This window comes from Amblyomma mixtum, chromosome 7, assembly GCF_055824585.1.
Source record: "Amblyomma mixtum isolate Tamu chromosome 7, ASM5582458v1, whole genome shotgun sequence".
NCBI classification, from domain to species: Eukaryota; Metazoa; Arthropoda; class Arachnida; order Ixodida; family Ixodidae; genus Amblyomma; species Amblyomma mixtum.
Genome location: NC_143018.1, coordinates 67,848,833 through 67,868,646, shown reverse-complemented (window position 1 = coordinate 67,868,646; position 19,814 = coordinate 67,848,833).

Below are 19,814 nucleotides of genomic sequence, written 5' to 3'. Positions count from 1 at the left end.
TGCGAATTAACCACTTACGCTATCGCGTCATAGCCTTAAAGGGGTCGTGAAATGTTTTCCGAAAATTTTGAACGACGTGTGTATTTGGAATTCTGACCCTACATTCTATAGTATACCTTGGTTCGTTTCATCGTCTGGGTTGATTAAATAGCGAAAAAAACTAAATTTCGGTTTCCCAGCGCGCGTCCCCCGCAACTCACAGCAAACGTCATTTTAAGAAGCCAATCAGAGGCTTCTGTCGTCAACACAACATGGCGGCTTAGCGAGGCCTGTTTAGCCATAGTTGACCGAGGTTACAGCACGCATATTGACTCGAATGTGGCACCGTCGTCTGCTCAGAATGGAGTCTGCTAGCTGTCAAGCTGACACATGTGCGAAAACTTGGCTGGCGCGCCGCACCAGTCGCCGCTTGCGAACTGCCGCCTGCTGCAAGCAGGGACACGGAGCGGCAAGCATCTTTGCGCCGCTAGACTCATGCCCGGCCCACATCCGGTGTAACACTTTGCCACCGCACACTAGCGCCTGCGCGCTGCTTGGCTACTGAAGTTCGCACCAGAAAAGACAAAATAGCGATGTTATCAGAAAGACTGCCGGCTTTACTCGGGCGGCGACCAAGCATGCCTGCCCACGTAGCGCGCTTTCGGCAACGGCGCTGGACGCGGGCGCGCCGGGCGACGAACTGCACTGCTCTCTTGCTGCCCTGGTCGTCGCTAGGCCTGTTTCGCATCGAAGCCGCGGTGGACAGCGCTTCGGAAGTAGCCTGGGTTATAATAAAATGCCTGCTTTTGGCATCGTTTTACTGTCAACAGCATCGTCTCATAACAAAAAATATGGTCATTGTTGCGGTACGCTCGGCAGCGCGCGGACGCCAGGCGCGCAAGCCGGACCGCAACGGCCGGGCAGCGGCAGCTGAGCGGCGGTTGTGGCAAGAAATTTGCTCGTATTACAGTTGCTGCTTCTACCAGCAACGCGGCATTGTTCAACGATCCTCAAAAATGATCTATTTTCCACACTTCTTGCTCCCACAGTTTATTATTTACGTGAAGAAAAATCTTTAGCTCATTTTTATGACGCCAGCGGACGGGATCCAGGTTTGCCGGCCTGCCTGCAGACTCGCTGTATTTCACATTCGCACCAGAAAAGACAAAACAGCCATGCTATCAGAAAGGCTGCCTGTTACATTCGAGCAGTGGCAGCATGCCGAGCGTTCGGCAACGACGCCGCCTGCGGACGCGCCCGCCGGGCGATGAACTGCGAGGCTTGCTGGCGGCCCTGGTCGTCGCTAAGCCTACCTGGTTTTGCATCGATACTATCGATACCGCAGCTGAGGGAGCTTCGCAACTGGTCAGCGCTGTAAAAGGTACTACTCTCGTCACCCCTTTAACTGTGATCCTGTCCCATAATAAAATAAAGATATGCTCGATTTCCGCGACGCCAGCGGAGCTAGCAAATGCCAGCTATGCGAGCGGCGACCAGGCAGTAAATAAAGCGGTCATGGGATGAAATTTGCTTGTATCGCCGAATTAAACACTGCCAGCAACTCGGCATCAGCCAACGATCCTCAAAAATGATTCATTTTTGGCATTCATCTATTCCAGTGCTTGTTATGAGCGTGAACAAATATACTAGCTTGTTTTTCTGACGCCGGCGGCCGGCATCCAGGCTGACAGGCCGGCCCCGAGAAACGCGCCCCCATGCCATTATGACGCTGGCGCTCTGCGCGCTCGCATTCTGCCCCTTGTCAGTGCGACGCGCCGCGTGCGGCCTGTCATTGACATCGGTTGTGCGCAGGCGGCGAGCTGCTGTCAGTCGTTGTTACGCCGCTCGCAACGGCACGTCGTGCGCCCGGCAAGTAGCAGTCATGCCGAGAGCCCGCGACACTCCTGCCTGTGGGAGCCCCGACCGTGAACCTCCGAACCCGGTCGTGGACTCGAGTCTTCATCTTTATCGCAAGGGGTGGGTTGACTCGCATCCCCATCTGCAAATTATGCCTAACCCTCTTCACGCTTCTGGAATATATTTTTCTGCAGCAAAGAGCAGAAGCGCGAAGCCGATGCGCGCCGCGATAGCTCACTCGTTCGTATCGAGTTCATGTAAACAGAGAGTCGTTGAGATGGGCTGACCTTGCTCAGCTCGGTTCTCTGACTCAAACCACCGCTGCCAAGGAACACCACCTAGATAGGTTCACGTAAGCAAGGCTATGTCGAGCCGCTGATACTGAAGCCAAGGAGGATGGAGAAGCAGAACCGAAACCGAAACTGGTCCCAGGTCAGTGATTGATGTATGACTACGCGCTGCAGTTTAACAGAGTGCAATTACGTGTGCAAATAATTGGAAAACCTTGCTTCACTTTCTGAATTTCTCATAAAGCTATTATATTAGGGCAAACGAAAGTTGAAGATATCTGTATGTTTCTGAAGATCTTAAAATGACGTAGTCGAGTAGTGCGTGTGCCAGCCGACGGCGGCGCATGGTCGTTTCATGAGCACAAAAAGGCAGCGATTTCGAACGGGCTTTATTAAATGCAGACTCAATATTGAGTCGAAATATTTCGGAATCAGCATGTCTAATGTTTATGGAAGCAGTAAAAATTAAAACCGGGCAGCTTCATTTTCTTTTCACAACCCCTTTAAGGCAGAGCTTAAGTGCCCCAATTTTCTCTCGAGCTCCCACTGTACGAATAACAAACAAATGAATGGTAGTGGCCTTAACACGAAGAATTTCCTCCGCCAAGCCATCGCAGGACAGCGGGAGTCCGGTGGACGAAATGACTAGGCAGTGTAGTCACGCAGAAAATAGCCATCATGAGCTGAGATTGACGTGTCAAATTCCTACCAGCGCTTCGCTGTCTCCGCACGCAGCAATATCCCCCCCCCCCCCCCCCCCAGGGCGTAAAGGAAAGGAACCAAGGAATGAAGAGAAAGGAAGAGAAGACCGCGTAAATGAAATCTGACCGCATCGTCGAAGCGATGCAGCAGGCGAGAATCGGAGGAGCCCGTTTGTGCTCCATAGACGTGCTCGCGCTCATATAACTTCTTCCGGATGGCTTCCCTGTGATTGCCTCCCGATTTCCCATTCCATCGCGGCCTGCATGCAGGGTACTGGAGCACGAGTCGATCCATCTCGTCGACGCCTCTAGCGATATTGCTGGGACTTGTCGTGTTCGATGCGAAGAGGGGGTAAGGCACGGGCAAGAAGGGCTGCATAGGGCGGGAACGAGCGAAATATGGCTGACACGTGGAGCCTATTTCTGCTGACGCTGGCGAGCGTAAATTACTGCATGCCTTGCTGTGACGTGCGCACGCGGGGTTGGGCTGAGAGTACTCGGGAACAAATTTTCTTAGCTACTTTTGGCAGTTTCTGCTTCTCTTTTTTTTTGTCGTACACTCATGTCTGCGTGTGCTTGCGTCATGAAACTATGTTATTTCTTCTGCAGCTGGTACTCACTTTTTTTTTCTCGAAGTGTGCGATGACGCATAAGCTGAGAAAGGGGAATTGGAATGCAGGCGATAGAAAGTTAAAAGGAGTGAAGTCCAGTTTCGCTGAGGTAGCCGCAGAGGTTGCCGGTGCAGTGATTTCCGCTGCCCACTTCTCATAATCACATTCGCGGTTCCAGCGCAGGCCCAAATCTGTGACGAGCCGTTTTCTAACAGGAGTCTTGGCAGGGCACGTCCACAAGAAGTGTTGCGCCATACAAATGTTCGGTGCAGCTACAGAGCGAGGGCACCTGTCAGCTGCTGGTAGATCTTTTTACCGCCACCAATCACGGATAGATGGGGTCAGAATCGCCCCCGCCCGAATCCTGCGCACGGATACCTCCTCCTGGGGAGTAAGCCTAAGGTGGAGACCATGTGAACACGGAGGAATTAAGCTTTGCAGTCGCATGCTGTTAGAGTCTATGTTCTACAGTTTTGTTGTATTGGGCGGGTTCCCTTTTTTACACAACCCACTTCCTCAAGTCTTATTCCGATCTCTTCATGTTCTTGCAAACGTTCTTCCTTTTCCTATTTATCTAAACCAGTGATGCGCAGAGTTTATGCTTTTCACGTTACGGCAATCTGTATTATACGGCAATATCTTTTATTAACCCTCTCAAATTCAACCTTCATTTAATTCCTGGTCCGACCATCCCTCATTGAAATTCAATTTTTTTTTTGATCAACTTAATTATCAGGAAGCCGTATTCTTTTCTTGTCAACGCGTCCTGCATATTTACACTGATGGATCTTTCACTACTCGCTGAGCTGGCGCTGATTTTGTTGGTTTTGGCGCAACACAAAAACTGTACACGTTCAACGTCTCTCATTAGAACCACCCTCTAGCGCTTATGCCGCTGAGCTTGTAGTCTTTCATTCAGCTGTGCCTTATGCTATTCATAACCCTGCCTCTACGCCTGTGGAATTTTACATATATATATAAAGGGTGTCCCAGCTAACTTGGACCAAGATTTATAAAAAAACTAAGCGTTCTTCAGAACTGTAATCGCGTGGATGTTATTGAGGTTTATCTAAAGTTACAGTACCATTTTTTCCCTCCTCCTATTTGAATAATTAGTCGAGATAAATAAATTAACTTTTTAAATATAGCTTGAAACGTTCAGGCGTCAATGGGAAGGCTGTGGAGCTCCGCAAATATCGTCCAACCCAGGCACTTCCATCGAGATAGACCTAGCGTGGCCATTTTTATTCGGGAAAAACCAATGCCCGCGGATTTTAAAATATACCACGTGACACCGCGCTCTGTGCGCCCTGATGCGCCGCGGTTACAGCGATCTCATCCATGCTTCGTTAAAAACATCACCCGCTTCGGTCCTTTCGTGCTGCCCAAGACTGGGCTTCGCGATGTGCTTGGTTCCAAGATAAGCGCCGGTGGGTACGGGCGGGAGTTGAAAGAAAGCGCGGCTCCCGTTTCTGGGGCAATAACTGCACACTCACGTTAGCAGAATGCTTGTGGAGGAACGATGACAATCTCATGAGTTTGAACTTGGGAGCAAGATCCCAACAAGCAAAGCCGCATATAACAAGCCTGATAACGTCGTGCGAATTACGCTGAAAAACAGGAGCCGCGCTTTCTTTCCATTGCCGCCCGTACCCACTGGCGCTTATGCTGGAACCAAGCACATCGCGAAGCCCTGTCTTGGGCAGCACGAAAGGCCCGAAGCGGGTGATGTTTCTCGCAAAGCACGGATGAGAGCGCTGTAATCGCGGCGCATCCGGGCGCACGGAGCGCGCTGTCACGTGGGATTTTTTAAACTCCGCGGGCTTTCGTTTTTCCCGAATAAAAACGGCAGCGCTAAGTCTATTTCGTTGGAAGTGCCTTGGTTGGACGATATTTGTGGAGCTTCACAACTTTCATATTGACGCCTGAGCGTTTCAAGCTATATTTAAAAAGTTAATTTATTTATCTCGACTAATTATTCAAATAGGAGGAGCGAAAAAATGGTACTGTAAGTTTAGGTAAACCTTAACAACATCCATGCGATTTCAGTTCTGAAGAACGCTTAGTTTTTTTATAAATCTTGGGCCAAGTTAGCGGGGACACCCTGTATATATATATATATATATATATATATATATATATATATATATATATATATATATATATATATATATATACAATAGGTTAAGAATAGCCGAAATATATCTGGAAAGAATTGGTGCCAGGGCTTGCTTTTGGGAATGCGATATTGTGCATGAAGTCAAAAGTACAAGTGTTAGCAAAATGGTTAGCAACAAACCAGAGATTCGTTAGATTACCATCAGCTGCTCAAGGCAAAATATACTAATCACGAAGTTCAAGTGGACTTGGGATGAAGACAGTTCGAAGCCCGGGAAGTGCAACGCAAGCGCAAGCGTTCTCAGTTATGACCTGATAATCAACAACCCTCTCTTCCAGCCTCAGAGCACTGATGTGTACATAATGTTTTTAACCCTGCTATTCAGTATTTTAGCGACAACCTGAAAAACAGCGTTCATTAGAAGATATCTCCTCTTAAAGATACCCAGGCCTTCAAATTATTTGAACCTTGAAACCATTTTTTATGGCGCGTGCATAATTTTACCCCATAATATAGAGCGCCCTGCGTCGGCACCTTTCGCTGGTTGCGGTACGTCGTGATTGAAATCAGGAAATGGCGCTATGCTAACACATGATCAGCACAGTAGCGTTGTTGGGCGAGGCAGCGCCTGATTAACACAGTTAGCTAAGCTTGACTACTTCTTGCGTTCTTTGCGTAGACTTCGCGCCAGAAAGATTGCGGTATATATAACAGACACGCAGAAGGAAACGAAGGGACAAAACTTGCAGCGCAATTATCAAAACTCAAATAAACGATGAAAGTCCATTATGCGAATTGAAAACTTTGCGTATTTGAGTTTGAAAAGGAACACCCCAGTCAAAGAGCCGTCATAGATCAAAGGAAACAAGGCGGAAGAGAAACACGTCACTCCCCAACCAGATTGTTCCACCAATGAAATTGTCCACTCATTTACTTAGCTCGGAAGCACCCCTTTTTCATTGGCGAGAGAACAGGTATGAGCTATGTCGAATGGGAGCTCGAAAAGCTAGTGTTGGTTTTTTACCATGTTTAGCGGCGCTCATCGAGTTTAATATTTTTTGGCGACGCTACCAATCAAGTCCACTTCTTTATCGAAACTGTCCACATCCGGCAGGGGACCTTTTATAACATTCACCTCAATGAAATACTGCCACTGTTTTTTCAGACCTAGCCTTATTTTCAGGCTATTCACTGCCTGTTTACAGGAGGTATTCCGGGGCCTGAAATTGGAACAGTTGGGGATAAGAGTTAATAGAAAATACCTAAGTAATTTCCGATTCGCTGATGACATTGCCTTGCTAAGTCACTCAGGACATGAACTGCAAAGCATTATGAATGAATTAGACAGGCAGAGCAAAACGGTGGGGCTAAAAATTAACATGCATAAAATCAAAGTAATGTTCAACAGCCTACCAAGGGAACAGCAGTTCGCAGTTGGTAGCCAGGCGCTGGAAGTAGTTAGAGAATATGTCTATTTAGGGCAGGTAGTGACAGCTGATCCAGATCACGAGAGGGAAATAACTAGAAGAATATGAATGGGGTGGAGCGCATATGGCAGGTTATCTCAGATCATGAATGGCAGTTTACCAATATCCCTCAAGAGAAAAGTATACAACAAGTGTATCTTACCGGTACTCACCTAGGGGGCAAGAACGTAGAGGCTAACAAAGAGGGTTTAGCTTAAGTTAAGGACAAAGAAAAATGATAGGTGTAACGTTAAGAGATCGGAAGCGGGCGAAGTGGGTGAGAGAAGAAACGCGCGTTAATGATATCCTAGTTAAAATCAAGAGGAAGAAGTGAGCTTAGGCAGGGCATGTAATGCGAAGGCAAAATAACCGCTGGTCCTTAAGGGTAACGGAGTGGATTCCAAGAGAAGGCGAACGTAGCAGATGGCGGCAGAAAATTAGGTGGGCGGATGAGATTAAGAAATTTGCGGGAATATGGTGGCCGCGGCTGGCGAAGGACAGGGTTAATTGGAGAGACATGGGATAGGCCTTTGCCCTGCAGTGGGCGTAGTCAGGTTGATGATGATGATGATATCTAACCTTCATGCCCGCAGAAATTGTAAAATCTCAGACCGTACTCAAATGATGAAAACTACAATGGCGAATTCAACCTCTAAGGACAAAATACTCCACTTTGCTCGTAGGCCTTCTATAAAAATTCCCCCATGCAGGTACTCCCATGCAGCAAATTTGAGAACAGCATACATTTCTTTGAGAGCGAAATTGCCTGTGCTACGCCCGCTATTGTTTGATGAGCGGCCCAGCGTTTGCTCGCAGGTTACTTTATTGCCGGAAAACTCAATTCCCGCACGCGTATTCCACGACTGTCGTGCAATCTAAGTTTCCGTAGTTTTAAAAAGGAGTGGAAAATGAACATCGGCGAACAGTTTTAAACATCGATACACCTGGTTGTACTCTCGTCCAAAATTCTTCGGCACCGCGCGTATAATCCTGTGACTGCTTGCGACAGGTAATAACTACAATCCGGAAATCGCGATATTGCGTAGCTCTAAAAAGCTCTTTGCTGCTCTGTCTCTCAAGTCTTTCTACCTGCATTTTCTTGCTTATAATGGGTTTGGAATTGAAAACGCTGGGAGCCAACAGATGGCCAGCGATCGGCGAGTTGAGCCGTTAGAAAGAACACAACCAGCAGAACTCCTATGCGGAGCAGTTTGTGTGATGTTCTGTGTGGAACTCCTTAAAAAAGCTATAACTGCAGAGTTAACGCAAATCACTCAGATTTTACAGTTTACAGTGTACCTCGACAAACGTCCAAAATTCACAAGAGAGTTCAATATCATTCTTTAAAGAGAAGCATCTATACTGCAAGGGCGAAGACATAAAAATATAATCAGGGTAATATTTGGTTGTACTTGCAAGAGTAATTGGTTTCAGAGCTTTCTTTTGCTCTGCTTTGAAGTGGTGCGCCGAAGTAATTTTGGACCTTCGGCGCCGCTCGATGTTGATTTAACGGACTTGCAGGCTCCAAGAGGGTGGTGTGTGAATAACTACGCCATCAGCCTGAAGAAGTTGTACGCCAGCACAATTCGAAGCTGCGACGTTGAGCGCAAGTAGAAGTAAAAGCAATATGCTCCTCTTTTCATCTGCTCACTCCTAGACGTTATTGCAGAATTAATAACCGTTCGCGTATTTCCGGCTTAGCAGTTGTGTGCCGTTATGGCTGTTATGATAGTGATGAACCAATTAGTATTCCCCATGAAAGAGCATTTCGTGAGAGAAAGTGGCCTCTATTACCTATTTTAAAGACACGTCAGCCTACTGGCAGAACCACTGCGCAGAGGCCGGTCCCTCCACGTGAAGAAGGAGTGCCGCAGCAGGTCACAAACTGCAAAATTTTGAAATCCTCCACTGAGCTAATTCGCACAGTACAGTAGGTCCCAATGGCAGTGTTTGTTCAGCTGTCTTTGCCGCCGCATTCTTAGAGCGAATTGCCACTCCTTACTATTTTTGTGGCCTTTGTTCACATGCGCAGTAAGGCGCAAGTCGTTCTTTCGCGCCGAACCGAAGCTCCGCTTCTAGTCGTCTGGGAAAGACTCGAAGACTTTATTTTGGAGTGCTCTGTTGAAACAACCACCGCATTAGAGACGCAGCCGACAAACCAATCGGTTCTCAGGGGAGTATGAAATTTTCCCGTTAGATGAAGCTACCTTAACTGTAAATGTGCAAGCGCTTGACTCTTCGAGTCTATACGGCTGCGTTAAGCCGAAATTGTCAAGCAGCGCTTAAGGAAACGCAAGAAAGAGATTTTCACTTTGAGTGCATGCTGCAACGAACATCGCAGCTTCAAAGCGTTTGGCTGTGCACGGCCGCCTTCAAACCTTCAGTCCCATTGCTGTGCCACCGAATTATTTGATCCGGAATGAAGTTATATTTTTCCCAACCGGCAGGAGTCGAGTGTGCTAGGTATCGAACGAGGTTTGGAGTCCTCTATGTCGCAAACTTGCCGCTCTAATCTGTGCCTCAAACAGCTCTGACACTAGACGCTTGACTCGCCACTCTCGTGCCTTAACCTGTTTCACTAAGCCTACTATCATTCGTTAAGCTTGTGCCGCATGATACGCTTCAACTTCCATTTCGAGCAACCTCTTTCGAATATTGTTCCAAGATCCGGGTGATGTTGGCGTCGTAAGAAACGTAAGGTATACCGCGCGGAGTAGCGGCAGAAATTTCAGTAACAACTGTAATACACGGCAACATCCCCGTGTCGCAAAAAAGCCTGTGTCAGCATTGCCGTCGGCGTGACGGGAAAATCCGGATGGGTCGAAAAGATGGCTGTTACAAGAGGCTCCCATAGATGGCGCCAGGCACCCCAGCAGTGCATCGGATCTCCAGCCACCTGAGCAACCGCGAGCAACGTGGGCCGCCGTGTTCCTCCTCACCCTCATATAAACCAGGAGCAGTCAACGGCTCACTTTATAAGCGTCGCTTCTAAGGATCCAACGCTGCAGACCCATCGCTGTAGACATAGTAACCGCACTTAGGTATCCTACCAAGGAATAGACCCTCTGGCCCTCGGGTTGCAAGTCGGACATGCTACCGCTACGCCACGCAGGCAGGTTTGTGCGCTTAGTTAAAGAGGGGCTTTACATGTGTGTCTTGTGGTATTTCACACACTGATCGTTATTGTGAAAAAGAAAACAGTATGGATGCCTGTGTGCGCAAGAGCAGCAACTTTCTCGCCTTTCCCTAACGGTTAGGAGCGGAAAATTATTCGAATAGTTCTTGGTCAGTAGTTAAACGGAAGAAGTTGGGATGATATTTAGGTGGTAGCATAGTAGCACATACTAGGTCGCAGCTCTAACCGACAACTGACGTCATGCTAGCGCAGATATCCGCATTTGGCCGAATTGCCCTAAAGAACTGACCCTTTCTTCTGTGTTTTTTGTAGCATGGTTCTGTACGCTCTGCATTCACAGCTTTTTCGTCCTTTCAGTTTCTGCCCAACACTTTTAAGTAATAAATGTTTTGGTGAAAATCAGTGCTGATGCTTTTCTTTCACTGTGTCCCGTTCCTCTCATGCTGCATCACAACGCTGTGCAACATAACGTCGCATTTCATCCACCGTGAAACCACCGAACCACCGTGACACAGAAACCACCGTAAAGGTGTACTAATAATACATCCTCCTGCGGCAAAAAAAGAAAACCACGATATAGAGGTTTTGCCGCTGCTCAGGAACGAGAAAATAGAGGTGGTCAAGCAAAGAGCCCCAAAGCGCAACGAAAAATAGGCGGAGAGAGCAACATTGTCACACAAATAAAAACTTCAAGACAATGCGTATGACGGCATTCCAGATGTTTCAAAATCCTCAGTGTTAAATGAACACAAACTGTTCAAGCAAAAGTTATTCGGTGTTTTCATCAGTGCTGACTGCACTGTTTGTGACCGCTTGTGGTTGTCTAGTCATGTGCATGCTGTTACGGTCCGGAACCTCATTTTTTTTTTGTGATTTCCAAGAGCGCGTAGAGTGTCACTACACTCCATGTTCTTCATACTATCGTAATTATTGTGATAATGTCAAGAAGAAGGAGGATAGTAACATTTTCATTGCAAATAGATTTTCATATCAAACAAAACCGCATCATTTGGCTTTCCCTTAGATTGCAACCCAGAAATTCTTTTGATGTCCAGAGTTTCCTTCATGTTGGAGCAGTGTTCAGTCAAAGGGCAATCTGCAAATGCTCTAGTGAGTTTTGAAACAATGGTGCAATCACTTCCCTGGTACTAGAAGACTACTAGCTATGCGCTGGCCTACAATTCTAACTTTCTGACCTGCCGAATGCAAGAGCTGACATCAGAGCATCGCCATGATATCTCTTCTGCCTAACATGTCCAACACTTTAGGACAAAAATTTTTAATATTGGAGAACTGCAAGGTGCTCGTATAGAAATATTGAAAGTAATGGTTCATTCTTCCGATATGAGGCGAAATCTTTTTTTTTTGTAGTCTTTCTGTCGCTCGTATCGAGCATTTATTACTGTCACAGAAAACCAACAGGGCATGCTTTTGACGATAGAAAAAACGTTAATAGCGAAAAACCTAAAGCCTGCCGACGGAAGGTCTCCGGGTATATTGAATGTTATAATAGCATGATACCACATGTGAAAATTATTGCGCTCATCTACACTTTTCCGTTCAAAAATGCTTTTGTTCAAAGTTGTTAGGTATCTGTCCGTAATCGGGGAGTCAGAAGCCAATTTATTTCAGGTATTTCATATACATATTTACTGATTTCCAAAATTCAAGCAATAACTTGGGAAAAAAAATTCCGGGAGCAGTTAAGCTCCGCCTTAAGGCTATGACGTTATAGCGTTAACGCGTTCCTTACAATGTGCCTATATTTTTTAATCATTTTTCAATTCCGCAACTCCACGTGTAACAACGCGACCCTCTCGACAATTCAAGATTTTTCTCGACACGCCAACAACAAATATGACACCAGGTTTTCCACTCAACGGCACACTTAACGCTAGCGTGGTAAAAAAAAATGGATGAAGGCTTAGCTTGTTTAAGCCTGGCTGATTGCGAAAGCAATAAAACACCTGGCTGCGCTTGGTTCTGCTGATAGTTGCACAACACGAGCCGTGTTAAACTGCGCCATACACTCCAGCTGTACATTGGAGAGCGTCGTCTTCATCATCTTCCATCTGCTCCGTCCCGCGGCACTTTCTTCTTCTTCTTGCGCCGCAGCTCCGCCGGAGCGAAGGATGAACCTCCATCGATGAGACGAGTTGGGCCCACAGCTCTCCTCTTGTCGTGACGTCACGCGGTCACGTGGTAGCGCGCCACAGCTCCGCTGGAGCAAAGGATGAAGCTCCAGCGATGAGACGAGTTGGGCCCCCAGCTCTCCTCTTGTCGTGACGTCACGCGGTCACGTGGTAGCGCGCCGCAGCTCCACCGGAGCGAAGGATGAACCTGCATCGATGGCAGAAAAGTGCAAGCAGTATTGCTTTCGCAATAAAAAAAGAAAACGAGAGTAAAAGTACCATCATCCCATACAGACAGCGAGCATACGGCCATTAATTTCCACAGTGTCAGACTAGGCGGAGCCCCGGTGTCCACAGGAGACACTTCATCACACGGAAACGTCCCAACGCTGTCCTTTCCAGCTTTTCTAATTTCTTTACTTCACTGTTTTCTTGTCAGGACGCGGAGATGCACGCGTTCATTTAGCCCACGTGCACACCCTGACGAGACCGAAGGCACGGCTTCCTATCGCGTGTGTACCGAGCCCTCCATTGTTCGTAAGCGCCCGCCGTGTTACCCATCAGAGCTGTAAGGCGACTCTGACGGATGGTTTCCGTGTTTGCATGGCGCAGCGCTGCTCAGACAACTACGCTCTAGTCGTTCCCTTTGTACGCCCTTATATGAAAGCAAACAGCCCGGATCGCTTTCCATGTTTCCAAGCGCTTGCTCCAGTTCTCATCGTTGAGCAAGTGTCCTGCAGCTCCAATATCGGACTATAAATCATTCGCGCAAAATTTTATCTGTTAGCGTGAGTCAGGCAGTTAATCACGGCAATGAGCGGCATAGGAAATCCTGCAGTGAAACGCATGTATTCTTTTCTCTTCCTTTAGGCCAAAAAGCGTGGAATCGGTACTACTGTGTTCGAGCAATTTGCGTCTGTGAAAACTAGTCGACTATGCACTCCATCATTCCATAGATTACATCAATACTCGCCGTTCCATCCTTAGTACCAATTTCATGGCCTCATTTTATCATCTTTTTTTTTACATTTTCGACACTGCTATCCTTCTGTCTATATCTCCTATATTCCCCTCCCTACGCAGATTAGCATGCCAGCGATTTTTAAACGCCGGCTAAATTATCTCTATTTCATTAAATAGTTTCTCTCTCTCTCTCGCTCTAGTGGACTTAGCGGCGCGTGCATTGAGTTTTGCAAACTTCCATCTGCAGCAGAACGAATACCTAAGTCTTCTCATATCATATTGTTCAAGGGAGCAGAATGTTACTTTTAATAAAAGGTAGTAAAGAAGTTAGACGAACAACAAAATAGATTGAAATGACAGATAAATATGATCACTACACGTTTGGAAGCTAGGTATCCAGAAGAGCTAATGTGTTAAGTACTATACGGGTTGTTTTTCTTGTGATATTTTTAGTAATTTTTAAAAATAGCTTCTTCTGCGAAAAGAGCACTTTCTTTTCCGTGATTATTGGGAGGGGTGCTGCGCAACCGAATACAGTTACGACGTATCAACTAGCAGTCTGCAATGCTAACTAATATCTAACAGTTAACTTTTGCCGTCGCGGTGCCTCAGTGCCTATGGCACTGGGTTGCTGTCCCGAAAGGCGCGGGTTGGATCCCGGCCGCGGCGGTCGAATTTCGATGCAGGCGAAATTCTAGATGCCCGTATACTGTGCGATGTCAGTGCACGTTAAAGAGCCCCAGGTGGTAGAAATTTCCGGGGTCCTCCACTATGGCGTCCCTCATAGCCTCAGTCACTTTGGGATGTTAAACCCCAATAACCAAACCAAAGCGGTTAAGTTTTACTATTACAGCTTGCAGCCGCCGCGGTTGCTCAGAGCATATGGCGCTCGGTTGCTGACCCAAAAGAAACGCGTTCGATCACGGCCGCTGCGGTTGAATTTTGATGGAGGATGAAATGTTAAAGGCCCGTGTACTGTAGGATGTCAGTGCACGATAAAGAACCCCAGGTGGTCGAAATTATTCAAAGCCCTCCAATAAGGCGACCCCTACAGCCTGAGTACCTTGAGCCGTTAAGCCCTACAAAACCGAACGAAACAAGAAAATTTATTTAGGCGTTTTCGGCTCACCTTAAGTAATATCTATATCGGCTTTTAGCTCCAGAAAAACACGACTTTCGTCGCGCTACAGCGCAAAAAATTCAGGGGGCACTTCGGCTCCCTAAAGTGCTGCAAGGCGAAAGCGTTTCCTGGCCACTGTTAGTTTTTGTTTACTTTTTATGTCTCATATTTTGTTTTTATTCATTTTTTTGCTCCTTTTCTTAACTTTATTGTTTTTTATTTTTATTTTCACATCTTATTTTTATTTTGTTTTTGTGTTTATTTTCTTATTTTATTTTCCTTTTCATGACTTTATTCCTTTTATTTTATTTATGAAGCCCATGCATTCACTAGATGCGCCTTTATTCATGCTGGAACCTTGAGCCTTTTCAGCAGTGACGCCGAAAGGCGGACGAATCTGCCGACGCGTCTGTCGACACGGCTGCCGACGCGTCTGTCGACACTACTGCCGACGCGTCTGTTGACACGGCTGCCGACGCGTATGTCGACACTCCTGCCGACGCGTCTGTCGACACGGCTGCCGACGCGTCTGCTAACGACAGTATGAGGCATTAAAGGCTTTCGCCTTAATAAATTTGGTCCTGCACACGGGTAAACTCGAAACCGCGCGGCCGGACAGCGCACGTTGCAATCTCGCGTCACCCAGCGGCACGCGGGATGAATTGGGCCAAACGCGACGACAGAGTTGACAAAGCATCCACACATTGTGCAGAAGTCAACTCCTCCGCATCGTGTAGCACGACTCCTGCTCACAGTCCACTGGTACACCCACTAATATCGCGCTTTAATTTCATCGAGTCCGAGTATACATGTCTATTAAAACCATGTTTTCAAATTAAAACACTCCATTTTTCGACATGTGCTGGCGAATTATTAAAAAGAAAGCGCTTGTGACTTGTGACATTTATAACAGATGGCGCAACCTGCACACAGGGCCAATATTTTGTTAGTACCTGGTTGAAATACGTCTCTGTGCAGTCCTCATGTCACTAGCAAGCTGTGTCATTCACTGCAACATCATTCTGGCTAGAATAATGCAAGAATAATGCGATTTACAATAATTAACTGCTTCTTCAGAATTTATTTCTTTCTGTTATACGCCAAAACTCGAGAATTTCGACGCTTAGTTCTCCCACTATGCGACACCGTCCTCAGTGAGCCCTTCGACCTCTATGACGACGGCGGCATTCCTGGGAGACACTGCCGCTCTTTGTATAACCTCCGCGATCTCTTTCACAGAAGTCGATGCTACGCTTCAGTGGACGTCGTTTCTATCGGGAGGTGACTTCCGCATTCCAAATCACGCTCGGAAGAGCACCGGCTTTCTGGCCTCGCATAGCACGACACGTCTCTCATTTTGTAGAACCTTTAAATTGAACTTCGCCATCCCAGACTCCTCCGTAACGCACCAGGGATTCTTGAGAACCGAGACGTCGGTCGTCGTGAGTAAAATGTTTCACTCATACACTGACAAGACTTAGCACACCTGATAAAAAGTTCGGTAGAGTCGCCCTTTCTTCCAAGTGTCCGCAATGACTGCACTTTGAACGTTACTCTTCATATGCAGCCAGTCCTCTGAAAATCACATCCTTCTGACAAATAGGTACCACTTTTTGGCAACAATTAACGTTACTTTTTTTCTTAACTCACCCGAATATTGTGCTCTATGAATTCTCGTGTCCATTTAAAGTAAAGAAAAAATAGTGTCCGGAATTTATTACCATCTCTCCCTCCAATAAAAGGAAATGCGTAATACACAGGTTACTCCATCTGTTTCGAGCCGCCGCGGTGGCGCAGTGGTTATGGTGCTCGGCTGCTGACCCGATAGACGCGGGTTCTATACCGGCCGCGGTGGTCGAATTTATATGGAGGCGAAATTCTAGAGGCCCGTGTACTGTGCGATGTCAGTGCACGTTAAAGAACCCCAGGTGGTCGAAATTTCCGGAGCCCTTCACTACGGCGTCTCTCATAGCCTTAGTCGCTTTGGGACGTTAAACCCCATAGACCAACCAACCAACCATCTGTTTCCTAGGCCTAAAAAATTACATCACCCATCAATGGCCCGTGGGTGGCAGAAAAGAAACTGAGATCAGTGCGGCGACCCGCATTGGAGCAACGCGAAAGCAAAACGTCCGCACACTATGTCGACGTCCGTGGCTGTTCTGACGTCCATTTACTATATCGACGTCCGTGGCTATTTTGACATCTAAGTGTCTTTTTTCGCGTTTAAATAATTGACTATTGCACCTCATCAACGAAATTTTTCCCACGGAAACATTTTATCCCACACTACCTTTCACAATCCCACTTTCACACATTTATCTTCAGAGAACGACGTAACCGTGCGGACAAATTTGCGGGCACTTCTTGCTGACGAGACAGAGCCATATAATGCTGTCGCGTTGATAACATTTGTCCGTCTTCGAATGATCGAGCGTTGGTGGCGCGTCAACGAATCCACGCCGACAAAAAAGAGGCTTCTCTTGGGATGCATGTGTCGGAGACGGTGGCGATTCTGAACCACTGCACGCACGTCTTCCCATGCGATCGGAATAACGCTGATAGGAAGTTTATGCGCCGCAGCGTACGCTAAAGAACCTCAGGCTTCCTAACTAAACAGATTAAACTAAACAGAACGTTCCTAAAGAGGAGAGAAAAGAACATAATTGAGTAGAACTGAATTGAAGAGAATGTCACAGAACTGATGGGGACAAAACTAAGCAGAACAAAGCAGTAATTAGCAGAATACAACTAAACCGAGCACAGCAAAAGAGATAACACCTTAATAAAACTGAACCGAAGGAAACAAAAGAACTGAATGGTATTGAAGTAAAGTGAATTCAACTGGAGGGAAGTGAGCTGAACTGGACTGAACAAAATACAGTCATTTTACACCATCATGGTGTAACCGCAGAGCTTGCCTTAAAGTCTTGGGAATGATCATGAAGGGCACTTTTTTCAATAATCAAGGATGGACTCAGATTAGTTTGAATGAACAGCTCACACTGAGGCGTGAGGAGCGTTGGCTTGATTGAATGAGTATAGTGAGCATTGCCTCCTCGGGTCCCATCACCAAGCACACGAACCACTTAGCCTGCGCACACAACAGAACGTAGCACTGCTATTCGCAGCGTATTTTCGCTCGCCTTTGTACTACTTGGTGTAATAACACGTGTCGACGCTAAACGCGGAAGCATGCCGGACGTTAATCACTCTGTCAGCAAGGCTCCTTCCCAAATGATCCGTTTAGTGTGGGCAGCAGCTTACGCGTATCAGGGGCCACTGCTGAGCAAGTTTACAACTTTCCTGCACTCCTCCTCTCCCTTTCCCCTTCCCCCCGTTGCATCCTCTTCCTGCCACTGCTTATGCTTACCAGAGCAGTAGTGGGCCTCGGTCGCCTTCGGTCGCGATATCTCGGCACTTGCCGTCCATTTAAGGGCGGAGAGGGCCGGATGAGAGAGGAGGCGGCCTGCAGATGTGCACGCATGTGAGCTTTAGCTGAAAGGAGGTGCCGTACGTGCAGAGCGCGTGGAGTTAATGAGAGCAGCGCAGTTAGAGACGACTGCGGCGCCCAGTCGGCCGTCCCTGTTCACTGCGTGGTATGAGGTTATTGTGTTGACTCCGTTGGCCGTAGGCTGCTAAACACTGTTTCTTTAATCCCGGGAGGAAAAAAAACACGAAATAAAATACAGAACATTGTATACATAGTTTACGCAGTGGGTTACGTATTTGCAAAAAAAAAGAAAAGAAATGGCATGTCGTTCAAGCCGTGTCAAGCATGTAGCTTAAACGGTGCGAGCGCTACAGGGCGGCACTGTAAGCTAATGCGCATAGTTGGGCCACTTTGTTGCTCGACATCAGAGACCTCCTAACTAGAGCAAAAGACAGCGGACGTATACGTCCTGTCGTACTTGTCTCTATTTAATTCCCATTTTTTCGTGCAGCTGCGTTTTTTCAAGGTGGATCAATACCAACTGGCCCAAACTTCGACGCTTTTGCACAGCATTTCTTCTACACTCGGCTATTTCGTATCTCACCACACAAGACAGAGTCCTATTGTAACGTGTGTGAATTTAATCGCAGGGACCACTTGCCAGTGCCGGAATCTTTCTTTCTGCAGCAAGCAAGGAGTCGTTCCCCTCGAAGTTCAAGCACTGCTGGGACTTGTGTCGCCGTCTCTGGGCCATTCAAGAAGACTTTGTAAGATAATGAAGTCCTAAGCATGGCGTCAAGTTCGACTTTAGGAGGATTGGCTTCGTGTAGCAGCATACGTCCTGTCGTACTTTTGTCTATTTCGCCCCCGTTTTATCGTGCTGCTACGTGTTTTCAAGATGAATCAATACCAACTGCCCAAACTTCGGTGCTTTTGCGAAGTATTTCTGTCACCCATGAGCGGCAGTCTTGTCGGAAAACAAAAGAATATAAAACAAAAGGATTAGTGCGGTCATACAAACTGCGAGCTAAGAGAAAACTATAAGCTCTCTTGGCATCAAAGATCACATGGCACGTGATACACGAATAAAGCGGTGAGAGAAAAAAAAAGAAACAACGACCGTAGATGGATTTTAAGATACGATAAACAAGAATTAATGATAGAAGTGTTAAAATCAGGTTGAAAAAAGCACTTGAACTAAAAGCACGAATTGGTCTATAAAGCAGCAAAAATGCAATTAGTTAAAAGCATGACAAAGGTATTTTCTTTTTTTTGCAATCTTTTCAACCATTAGGCTTGTACATGTTTTAAAGAGGTACAGACACAGAATTTCGAACGCAAACAAACGGCATGATTTTTTTTTTCATGGGAGTTAAGAGATGCCTTGTAGCAAGTGTCAGTTGCAGGCGTTGAGTGGAACATATTTGAATATCATACTGAATGTTGTCCGAGCAGCCGCTCGAAATTTCTCCCTGAGTGGAGTGACGTCAACGTGAACTTGCCCCAATTATTGTGACGTCTACGAACCCAGCGGCTGTCTAAAGGAGCAACCAGTCCTAGCCGGCGACGCCGACGTCAACAAAAGTGGTAACCCAGGTTGGTGGTTCGACTGCGACGTCAAGGTGCACTCCAGAGCTGGCTTCAAGCGAAACCGAAACTGCAAGCGCAGAATCAACTGCAATGAATTATGCACGCAGCGCGCTGGTGTTTTGAGCCCATTTCCATGATTACTAGGCCCGTAGGCGTCTTTCATAGCCAGGTAAACATCTCAACAAATTACGTCTTTACCCGCTAAATTAAAGCCCTTTTAGTGCTACTACTAGGCGCAAGCAGCAATTTCAGCCGTACGTACAGGGTTGGTCAAAAGTTCACAGGCCACAGGGTCTGCTTTTCATCTGTATATCCTGGCACTTAAGATGCCGATAAAGCCATGAAGGTTCTCAGAGGTTAGAACAATACTTCTACCGTTTACAGATGTTTCGTGCTTAGGGAAAGTTTTAACTCCCA